Here is an 11,906-nt window from a genome sequence, read left to right on the forward strand (position 1 = left end):
TATCATATAGTGTAGCATCTTTGTACTTCATGTTATCTCATTTACTCCCAACAACTTGAAAAGGCAGCAATTTATTGGTCACATTTTATACATGGCCCTAAAATGTTAATCAATTTGCTTAAATGTATACAATTATTATACAGCTACTCAAAAGAGCTGAGATTTAAAGCTGTGTCACTATTCCAAAGTCTACATTCTTTAAATACTGCGTACTACAATTCCTTTCTAAGAGCCAGGACTCAGGACTCCTGATTCTTGGTCCAGAATTAGTTCCATTATGACCTACGGCTTGTCATAGAATTCTATCATTTTCATTCCTTTAAAATCACAGTTAAACATAATCTAAATCTTGTCCTCAGAAAACAAACATAAACTGAGGAATGTTCTTTAAAACTATCAATGTCATATAAGACAAAGAATGGCTGAGGAACTATGCCAGATTCAAGTCTCAAGAAACATGACAACTAAATTCAACGTATGCAGATAACTGTTGAAGCTAACCAACAGGATACAGTAATTCATTATTCCTTTTATTATTTTCAAATTTGTCATAATAAAAGTTTAAAAATAAAGTCCATTGAGAAATCTTGCTGGATGTCAATCTTCTTCTTCCCTTCCATAGCCTATCTCCTCTAGAAATAAGTCCCAATTTGACTTCACATACATCTTTCTTTCAAACATTAGCCTCCCTTCCAATGTGCAATTTTTTTAGCCAGACTAAATTCATGTAGATTACAAATTACATGCATTAACGTTCTCTTTAAATACTAAACTCCCCGAGAGAAAAGGTCTTATCTGGTAATTAATATAAATTTTGTAGTCTAAAAGGATTAAGTAGCATCTTTCATCATTGGCTCTGAGCTCTGCCTCTTTTTGGCACATGGGAAATGAAACTCACAATCCCATCGAGGCTGTTCCTTGTGAGGTTTAGAGAAGGCAAGCCTGTTTCCATTAAGGCTACCTTCATGTCTGACACGTTTAGATACTCCAAGTGGTTTAGAATGTTCTTAGCTAAAGATGTAAAAAAAAAAAAAAAAAAAAAACAAAAAAATCCATGAAACTTCCAACTAATAAAAAGAGCCATTAATTACTGGAAACCTAGAATTACTAGAAGTCCTAGAGAGAATGGGATTGAAAGAATCACAATGCAAGAACAACCCTCATCCCAGTCCTACAAACAAATACATTTAGGATGATCCCAGCATTCCAATTAACGGATGCGAAGGTGAAACTATGGGAAGTGCTGAAATCTAAAGTATTAATAAGCAACGTTTTATTCTATTAATGCAAAGTATACTTAAGGTATATTTGTACAATGTTGATTAATTCACCAAAATGCTGCTTCTGAGCATTATTGTCAAATTTACTTATTACTTAAGACTGTGTTTACTAAATGGAATACATTCTGTTAGGTACTATAAAGTACCTAACAATTAAAATATTCCCTCCTCCTCTAATACAACTTATATAAGACAGATAAAAACACTGTAAGCCTATGTTAAAGCATCTAGGAATTCAGTTAAGAATGTCACGCCTGATTGGGGTCATAGAAGAGGTGATGTAATAGAAATAAGAGAAGAGCATCAAGAAGTTCAGCATGTACCCTGAAAATTGCAAAGTAATGACCGAAATCCCTTAACATTATCATGAGATGTGCCTCTAACACAGATGTCAAATTTTACTCTATACTAAGCTGACCTCTTGTGCACTTGAAGAAGAAAGATATCTGACCTAAAATACTGCAAGTCCACCAACAACTGAAGCCACATTGTTGGAAATTCAATTTTACTGGGCTAGCTTTCATAATGCTATTAAAGTCGAGTGTGAGGAAAAGCAGAGTTCTTGGATCAATGGCTTCTAGCAGATAGGGCTAAATAAGGCAGTTGCAAAGAGCAACAGGTTCTTTAAACAGTGGAGATAGCTGCAAATCAAAGCACAGAAGATCACATAAGTGCAGAAAAGACTCGTGATTAAATATTAGTCGTTTCAGGCTCATCCACAAATACCAAACAATTAGCATCAAGAGTATCTTTATCTTCCAACTCCAACAGTGTTTTAGTAATGTGGCTTATTACAGTTGAATGTGGAGGTACTTTTTAGCACAATGAATCCCTCTCTAAATTCAAGTAATAGAACTGTTAAACATTATGAAAAAAGTCAGCCACAGAAAACCAAACACCATGAGCAATATTCTCCCCACATTTTGTCTTGTGTCGCACACATGTGTCTTGTATCTTTTGATTGAGAGGAGGGGAAATAGAAGTCTTTTGCTAACTCCTATAAGAAATCTGCAGAGAAACCTGTGAACAGCAGCAATCTTTAAGTAGTCCATTCAAAAACAGACAAGAAGAAAATCTTGATTAATATATTGTAACAGTTTTTCAAAAAATATACAGTAACTTCAAGGGAGAACTCATGTCATACTAAAAACAGTATTTACCTTCCTAATCATAAAGTACATACATTAACAAAAGTTTAAAATTCAAGCATTAAAAAGTTATATAACATCTTCATATTAATTGATTTACATCACTCATTGAGCATACCCACAACAACATCACTGACAAGAAGCTTTCGTTTGGAGCCAATTATTTCCAACCAAGGAGATTCAGACTATGCTCAAATCTTTAACGGAGAAAACCCCTACAATTGGGCAAACAAGATAAATATTTTAAACATGGAAGAGGCTAAGCTCAAAAAGGTTTTCCTATTTAAAAGATTATTCCAAAAATCTCACTTCAAAGAAAAAAGATATCTAATTTTCTCATGCTTCCAATTCTGCTTTGATTAATATTTTACTTTGAAGTTTGAGAGCATTATAGCTGAAAGATTCTCAAAATATTCTGACTGAAAACCAGGTGACTGAATTCATTCATTTGCCTCAATCAGATTATATAATCAGATTTTTTCAAACCTTAAAACCTATGATTCAAACATACCCATCAAAAAGTACAAATATGCACTAGTACGTTTTCTCCTGAGTACATTTTGAACAATCTACTCTTCAAGTGGATCATTTACAAAATAAGAACACAATTCCCTGAATCAGTAAAGTTAACTTTATTTTGATGAAAGGATGATAAAGAAATTCCATTTACACTATCACAATTTACATCTTCCCACAATTTACGCAGCTTTCTTCAATTCACAATCTACAAACCACAACAATGCACAAAAAATTTGATGCTAGAGGATACTTTAATGTTTAGTTCTCATCTCAACAGTCACTGTTGCTAGTGTCTCTCATTCTCACTCTTCACTGTGTTACTTAGAGAACAAAGAACTAAAGAAGCCATAAAGAACTAGATCAAGTGATGAGACCAATTTTCAGGGTAAGGCAATAATAACATTAGCTAATCAAAAACTGGAGTATTTCTATCATTTAATCCTGCAAGACAATAACCTCCTGTTTTCTCTCACTTTCCTTCCAATAACTTGACAGAAGTCTGGGGAAGGATGGATCCCAAGCAGAAAACCTTCACAAATGTGAAAGAAAACGGAAATCCTAGAATAGTCACATGACTAACTAGAAATCCCAGAACTCTGTCAACAACCTTTGTTTTCAATGCAGAAATCATTTCTGTACTTTTAATGACCCATCATTCAACCTCACTTGAGCTCCTCCAATAATTGGCACTACTTTACCAAGTTATTAGAGAGTTCTATTAGTAATTATTTGAAAAATCATTCTTCTCTATGATTCAAATATGTCTAACTGTAACTATTTCTTACGTGCTACAGGGCTAAATAAACAAATCTTTAGCTACTGGAAGGCCTTTCTCCCATTCTCTCATTCTCATTTTAAAAATGTGTGACCTATCAATTTCATTGTCATTCTCATTTTAAAAATGTGTGACCTATCAATTTCAAAAACCTATTCCAGTTTCTCCTTAAAGACTCCTAAAAAGGGAACACAGCGCTTTACTCACAGCGTCTTTTTCTTCAATACTTAATAAATTTATTCTCTTAATTGACAATGCAATGAGAATAGTAAAACTCAAAATCTCCTCAACTGCTAGTAAGATCTAGAAAGTCTAGATAAAAATTCATAAAAATCTGTCACTGTAACTGAGGCTGACAAATGGTGTTACGACAACTGAACAGCTAAATGCAAAAGAAATGAATTTAGAACCCTACTTCACACCATATAAAAAATTATCACAAACTGGGTTATAGAACTAAGTGCTAAAACTCTGAAACACTTAGAAGAAAACATACAGGTCAATCTTTATGACCTTGGATTAGGCAATGGTTTCATAGATATGCCACCAAAAGTAAAAGAAACAAAAGAAAAAGACAATAAACTGAGATCACAGAAATGTAAAACATTTTCATTTCAAAAGACACCATCAAGAAAGTGAAAACCCACAGAACAGGACAAAAGTTTTGTAAATCATATCACAGATATGAATCATACCATTTGCATCCAGAATATATGAAAAAATACTACAACTCAATAAAAGACAAGCCAATTTTGAAATCTGAACAGATACCCCAAAGAGTAAAGTACAAATGGCCAATAAGCATATGAAAATATGCTCAACATCACCAGCTGTCAGAGAAATGCAAAACAAAATCACAATGAGGTACTACTTCACACCCATTAGGATGGCAATCAACAAAAGAACAGTGATAAGGGTTGACAAGGATATGAGAAAGATGAGAAACTAAAACCCTCATTCACTGCTGGTGGAAATGCAAAATGCTGCAGTCCTTTGGAAAATAGTCTGGCAGTTCCTTAATTATTAGCATTTAATTAGAAATAATGAATTAACAGGATTTTTTTTTTTTTTTTGAGACGGAGTCTCGCACTGTCGCCCAGGCTGGAGTGCAGTGGCGCGATCTCGGCTCACTGCAAGCTCCGCTTCCCGGGTTCACGCCATTCTCCTGCCTCAGCCTCTCCGAGTAGCTAGGACTACAGGCGCCCGCCACCACGCCCGGCTAATTTTTTGTATTTTTATTAGAGACGGGGTTTCACCGTGGTCTCGATCTCCTGACCTCGTGATCCGCCCGCCTCGGCCTCCCAAAGTGCTGGGATTACAAGCGTGAGCCACTGCGCCCGGCCGAATTAACAGGATTTTAAAAAACATTTAGTATAAAACTGACAAGTGTCTTTTTTATTTCACAAGAATGAAAAATATACATCAGGACATGTTTCATATATGAATATATATATAAAATGAATATATATATATATATATATAAAACCAATGACTACAGTAACTCATTTTTAAATTCTAGGAGGCAATAAAACAGCCAGTATACTTGATGTGCCATGGAGAAGTGCTGGCAATTTTCTTTATGATTCACTGATAAGGCAATTAAAATAGCTCACTAATTTATTCAATTTCCAAGTTTTCAAATTTCCAAGTAAAAAAATTACCCTCCAAACTGACAAAGATTTTATACTTCAAATAGTAAGCTAAAGAATGACTTTTAATCAAATTATGGAACGGGCTATTAATCATTATTAGCCAATACAGTTGATATAGATACATTTCTTTTGTTTTTAATTTTTTGGAGTACACAGTAGGTGTATATATTTATGAAGTACACAAGACATTTTGATACAGGCATGCAGTGCGTAATAAATATGAAACACTTTGTAAAATTGTGTGTCATCCTTGTGCAGGGGACATGCTAATCTTTGTATCATTCCAATTTTAACATATGTGCTGCCAAAGTGAGCATCAGTTACCGCATTTTTAAAAAGGTAGTCATTAAGTAGAAATGCCTCTCTCAAAATAAGATCTGTTAAAGCACAGAGTGCTGGATCCCACATCACTTTCTGACTCAACGGCTAGATATGGGATTCAGCCAAGAATCTGCATTTCCAACAAGTTAGCAGGAGATGTTGATGCTGCCAAGAATCACGCTTTGAGAACTACGATACTATCCTGAATCATCTAACACAACAATATTCTTTTTAAGACCAAAAAATGGTAATATTAACAATCCAATCATTTGTTAAACATCGGTTATGTAATAAAATTAAGATACATCAGAGAAGCTTTAAATCATCAGGACTTTCCCGATGTTGTTTGCTCCAATTAGTATATCTTCTACTAATATGTCCATAAGATGCCTTTCAAGTCCTGCATCCATGAAGCCTTCTGATTCCTCCAGCTAGAAATAACTGCTTATTCCTTTGAACCTAAGTCATCACTTGTAACACCCATAAAATACTGCCAACTTGTATTACTTGTTCAGCTATTCACATTCAAGACTTTCTCACCTACTAAACTAAGTTCCAGGGTAGCCTACTAACAAGCATTTTCATATCCCTCAGAATTCTTGGCACTGGCTCTCCATAAATATTCAATAAATGTCTTTAGTAAATCAATATATCCTTGATTTCATCCCCCATTTTCAGCAAAAAAAAAAAAAAAAGGCACAAGTCAAGCTTTTACAGAGAAATGTCCAAATCAAATCCTTTTCAAATGGCTGTACATAATGTACAGTTGTAATATTTAACCATATAAGTTTAGGCTTAAGGAATAAGAACATTAGAATGGCAGTTTTAGCAAAACCCAGTTTCAGCAAAAACAACGTTCAGTTGGTGAACTAACCTACAGTTCTCTTCTCATAAAATGCATTCAACAATACAAAAGTTTGATTGTTTTAAAGAGTAGTCTGTCGTAGATTATAATCAGTGTGGAACCTGCTGTCCAAGTATAATTCTTTCCATAATGTATTATTACATTAAAAAACCCTTTGTGTTATGGTATATATCTCAACATACTGCCACCTGACCTACATACAAAAGCTCAACTTGTATATCTAGTTCCCAAGTCCCTTGAGTCATTTCTTTTATGGTATCTCCAACATCATATAAAACAGCACAGAACTGCAACATCTTAAAAGTGTTTAAAATTATCTGTAATTTCAGTATGATTAAAAATTCTTCTATGATATAACTTCTTCTACTATCCTTTCATCTGTCTACCCTTTATAGAGTGTGAAGAAAAAAACAACACAGGGGACCTAATGTTATTTATCTCCAAAACCTAAAAACACAGTACCTGGTATAGCAGGTGCTCAAGAAACACTTTGGATTGCAATGATTGTTGTTACTCACTATCTTGTATACTATTTTTCACATAGCTCATTAGACTACTAGTATCAACAACTGGCAATTTATGGAAGAACTGAGATCTATAGCAGCTCCAGAAACTCAAGTCCTAAGTACAAGAAAAGCGTATCAAACATGCAGTTCTATTTAATCTTCAATGGGCCTGAAGGTTAGAAGAGACAACGAAGAATTCACTGTCTGAAACACTATTGAGTCACTTTAAGGAGTTTGGGAGGTTTTCTGTTTAAACATATACCGGCAGTTCACATTTTGGATGGTAGTGTGGGACTGTAAAAATCACCAAGATTCGAAACTGAACAAGGTGATCTTACTCAGTGTGAATTGTTCCATTACTTTAAAAATCTGGTCAAGATATTAAAAACGTTATCAGTTATCAACATATAATCAAAACATTGTAAAACGGGCCGGGCGCAGTGGCTCACACCTGTAATCCCAGCACTTTGGGAGTCCGAAGCAAGCAGATCACTTGAGGTCAGGAGTTCAAGACCAGCCTGGCCAACATGGTGAAACCCCATCTCTACTAAAATACAAAAATTAGCTGGGCGTGGTGGTGCACACCTATAGTCCTGGCTACTCAGGAGGCTGAGGCAGGACAATCACCTAAACCCAGGAGGTGGAGGCTGCAGTGAGCCAAGATCACACCACTGCACTTCAGCCTGGGTGACAGAACAAGACTCCGTCTCAGGAAAAAAAAGACCAAAAAAAAAAAAAAAAAAAAAAAAATTCTTTTAGTACACTGTAATTTAAAACATTAGAACCGATGTGAATTGTTTTACTTCTTGGTAAATGGCTTATTGAGAACTCTGAATAGCAACTTTTCTTCTCATATAACTTATGACACAGAGAGCAGGCATCTTTTCTTTTTTGGAGACAGGGTCTTTCTCTGTCACCCAGGCTGGAGTGCAGTGGCACAGACACAGCTCCCTGCAGCCTGGATCTCCCAAGCTCACGCGATCGTCTCACCCCAAGTAGCTAGGACAACAGATGCATCCCACCACGCCTTGTTAATTTTTGTATTTTTAGTAGAGATGGGGTTTTGTCATGTTGCCCAGGCTGGTTGAGAACTCCTGAGCTCAAGCAATCTGCCCCCGTCGTCCTCCCAAAGTGCTGGGATTACAGGCGTGAGCCACCGCGCCCAGCCTGAGCCACCGCACTTGGCCACTTATGACACAGAGCAAATATCTTTTCTATTTCTTGGGGAAATTTCTTGGGGCATCTTCACACAACTCTCTAAAGCTTCTAACATTTTATCCTTGAATTTTAAATGTCATGAAATATCTCTGATAGAGTTCCTTTATTGTAAAGTTTTTGGCCAGTGACACTTCCTATGAGGCCGTCGCCTTTTTCATCACAGCCACTTTCCTCATTTATGTCCATAAATTCGCCTTCACTAAGTTTCTCTAGCTGCACATGAAGATTCTTGCAACACTCTCCCCATCAGCTATTTCTTCTATAACTCCACTTACACATGATTCAAATTTCATGTTCAGCACGGTCATTTTTAGAAGTGGTTTTTGCACTTTAATCTTTGATGACATTAAAGTGTAATCTAACTAAGGGCTACGGGATGCTCAAAAGACAGTAGGCCCACAGGAAAAAACAAGTAATTGAGAAAAAAGTTAAATGGCCACAAAAAATAGTATTATAATTTTTGTAAAAACCCTTTATGGCAAGAACTATAATATGCAAAATCAAAAGCAGGACTAGATGAAGAAAACAACTACAACTCGTATCCGAGACAATCAGCTTCCTTTACATGTAATGAGATCCGTAAGAAAATGATTCCCTACTCAAGGATACAGAATGTAAACAGCTTACAGAAAATAAAAATTTTAAAGCTTAAAACATTAAAAAGTGCTCAACCTCCTTGCAAGAGAAATGCAAATTAAGATTTCACTGAGAACTTCTGATAGAATTTGGAAGAATCTCAGCAAAATAAATCTCTTATAATGCTGAGAAAAACAAGCCATAAACAAGAGCACACACGGTATGTTTATATGAAATACAAGAATAATGAATAGATACTTTAAGTCAGGATAATGGTTACCTTTCCAGAGGCTGGGGATAGAGTAATGACTGGTATAGTGGTTACACAGGTTTGTCCAATTTGTGAACTTCACCATCTGTAGTCTGTACCTTTTAATGTATTCTGCATATCATAATGAAAAGCGTATCTTTAAAAAAAAATACAATATACCATTCTTCATCTACCAGTTTGGCAAAGACAGAAAGTTTTATAACACTCTATAGTGTTATAATACACACTGGTGGTAGAAGTATCAATAACTACAACCTCCATGGAGATGACCTGGCAGTGAAATTTAAAAATGCACATATCCAGTAGGGTGCAGTGGCTACACCTGTAATCCCAGCACTTTGGGAGGCCGAGGCGGGCAGATCACCTGAGGACAGGAGTTCAAGACCAGCCTGGCCAACATGCCGAACCCGTGTCTGTACTAAAAATACAACAATTAGCTGGATGTAGTGGTGCGCGCCTATAGTCCAAGCTACTCGGGAGACAGAGGCCGGAAATCGCTTGAACCCAGGAGACGGAGGTTGCAGTGAGCCGAGATCACACCACTGCACTCCAGCCTGGGCGACAGACTGAGACTCCATCTCAAAAAAAAAAGAAAAGGAATAAATAAATAAAATAAAAATGCACATATCCTTTGACCCTGAAATTCTACTGTGGGGAACTTATTCATCAAAACATTTGCACACATGCAAAATAACTTATATACAATGTTATTCATCGCTGCATTAGAAAAAGAAACAACCAATTCTCCATCAACAGGGGCCTGGTAAAATTACAATAAAATATTATTCAGTCAAAAAAAAAAAAACAATGAAGAAACTTCAGATACCGATTTGGGAATGATCACCAGGAAAGACAGGCAATAAAAGCAGTGCATATAATATTCTACAATGTTTTTGGGAAATACATTAGGAGAGAGCATATTACACACTTTTCTGTATATAGTAACATCATCTCTGGAAGGACACATAAAAAACTAATAATACCTGTCACTCCAGAGAGGTGAACCCAGTGGCCAGGGGACAGATGTGGAAAGGTTTTTTGCTGTATACACTTTTGTACATTTTAAGTTTTGAACCATATAAAATGCTCAAGTGTTCAAAACAAGTTAACGAGTTAAAAAAATAATTACCTGAAAGGGAGGCAAAAACAGACCTGTAAAGAGATTATCAAAGCCCAGACTAAAACAATTGTTAACTCCTCAGAAAAGGTCCATCTAGAAATGTTTTGAAAGAAAAGGCCACCATATTTGGGGTTTAGACGTACTGTGAAATTGGTTAAATTACTGAGCCGGGCACAGAGGCTTGCACCTATAGTCCCAGCTGCTTGGGAGGCTGGGGTTAAGAAGATTGTTTGAGACAAGGGAGTTAGAGACCAGTCTGGGCAACATAGCAAGACCCTGTCTCTAAAATAAAAAAGTTTAAAACTTACTGAGGCTTATCACGCAGTCAGTAGCACAACGGCAACAGAAACTAGGTTTCAGAGAATATATTGAGAACTTCTTCAGCAAATCAGGGGAATCCATGTCAAGCGTAGGAGACACTTCAAAGAGAACATACTGAATGCCTAACTCTTCATTCAAAGACACATAGCAACACACACAAAAAAAGTCAAAAGCTATTTGCCTAATCACAAAGACCCTTAAGAGAGAGACCAGGAAAAATAAAGAAATAGCAAGATGAGAACGAGAATCACACTCACTTTTATACCCATATTTATATATTCCTTAACACTCACTGCCTCCTGAGCTCAACACAGCATAAAGTGCCTGGTCTTCCAAAGATACTTATTCCCACATCTAAAAGTTGAGAAAAGAAAAAAAACTAAATTGAAAAAAACATGTTGTCATTCTGAATATCCTTTTTTTTTTTTTTTTTTGGAGACACAGTCTCACTCCGTTGCCCAGGCTGGAGTGCAGTGGCGTGATCTCGGCTCACTGCAAGCTCCGCTTCTCGGGTTCAAGTGATTCTCCCGCCTCAGCCTCCCAAAGTAGTTGGAATTACAGGCATGTACCGCCATGCCCAGCTAATTTTTGTATTCTCAGTAGAGACAGGGTTTCACCATGTTGGCCAGGCTGGTCTCGAACTCCTGGCCTCAAGTGATCCACTCTCCTTGGTCTCCCAAAGTGCTGGGATAACAGGCGTGAGCCACTGCACCCCGCCCTGAATATCCTTTGTCAAATCTTAAAACACATTAACGAAATCATCACATCTTCCAACAAAGACAAGATTCCTGCTCTACTGGCATTTACATTCTAGTGGAAGTTTAATAAAAAAAAAAAAAAGGAAACAAAAAGCACTCTGATTCTTAACCCCAGAAGGCTGGAACTGTCCTGTGTACATTCCTGAAATAAGAGAGGTAATGGCATGGCACTGATACCTGGTCAAAGCACGAAACATACCGATTAATAATGTTGCTCTGAAACCATGAATCCCATGAGCTATGGCCTGTCTGTACCGGCTTGTCAGCATCGTTTACTGTTAACAGTGAGACTGATGGTTTGCACCTGGCTTTGGTGAGCCCCTTGAGGTTTCTGCCATTAAGGCTGGTTATGTAGCAAAAATATGCCTATGTGGCCAGCAGGAATATAAGCCCCACTGAGACTCCACTGTGGGATCCCTGGTTCCAAGGTGTTCTCTGCGCACATCAGTGATCTTGATCCAAGAAAGAAAGATATCCATATGGCCCTACAGAAGGGGGACAATTGAACCTCACACTCAGCCCCTTCAGGTCCACTGATGGGAGGCACCCTTTGCTTGTGATGTGCAACCTAACTTG

The 11,906-nt window shown here is 36.8% G+C and overlaps 1 protein-coding gene and 1 non-coding gene across 6 annotated transcripts in view; both read right to left on the bottom strand.

Moving 5' to 3' along the window:
- The window catches only part of TBL1XR1 (TBL1X/Y related 1), a 180,547-nt gene that overhangs the window by 100,826 nt on the left and 67,815 nt on the right, over positions 1-11,906 (bottom strand). The gene's annotated exons all lie outside the window — the stretch shown is intronic.
- Positions 5,588-5,691, bottom strand: LOC134733416 (U6 spliceosomal RNA). Its single transcript, XR_010116854.1, has one exon. It is a non-coding gene; the product is annotated as a U6 spliceosomal RNA (small nuclear RNA).

The sequence above is a fragment of the Symphalangus syndactylus genome, chromosome 17 (assembly GCF_028878055.3).
Source record: "Symphalangus syndactylus isolate Jambi chromosome 17, NHGRI_mSymSyn1-v2.1_pri, whole genome shotgun sequence".
Classification (NCBI taxonomy): Eukaryota; Metazoa; Chordata; class Mammalia; order Primates; family Hylobatidae; genus Symphalangus; species Symphalangus syndactylus.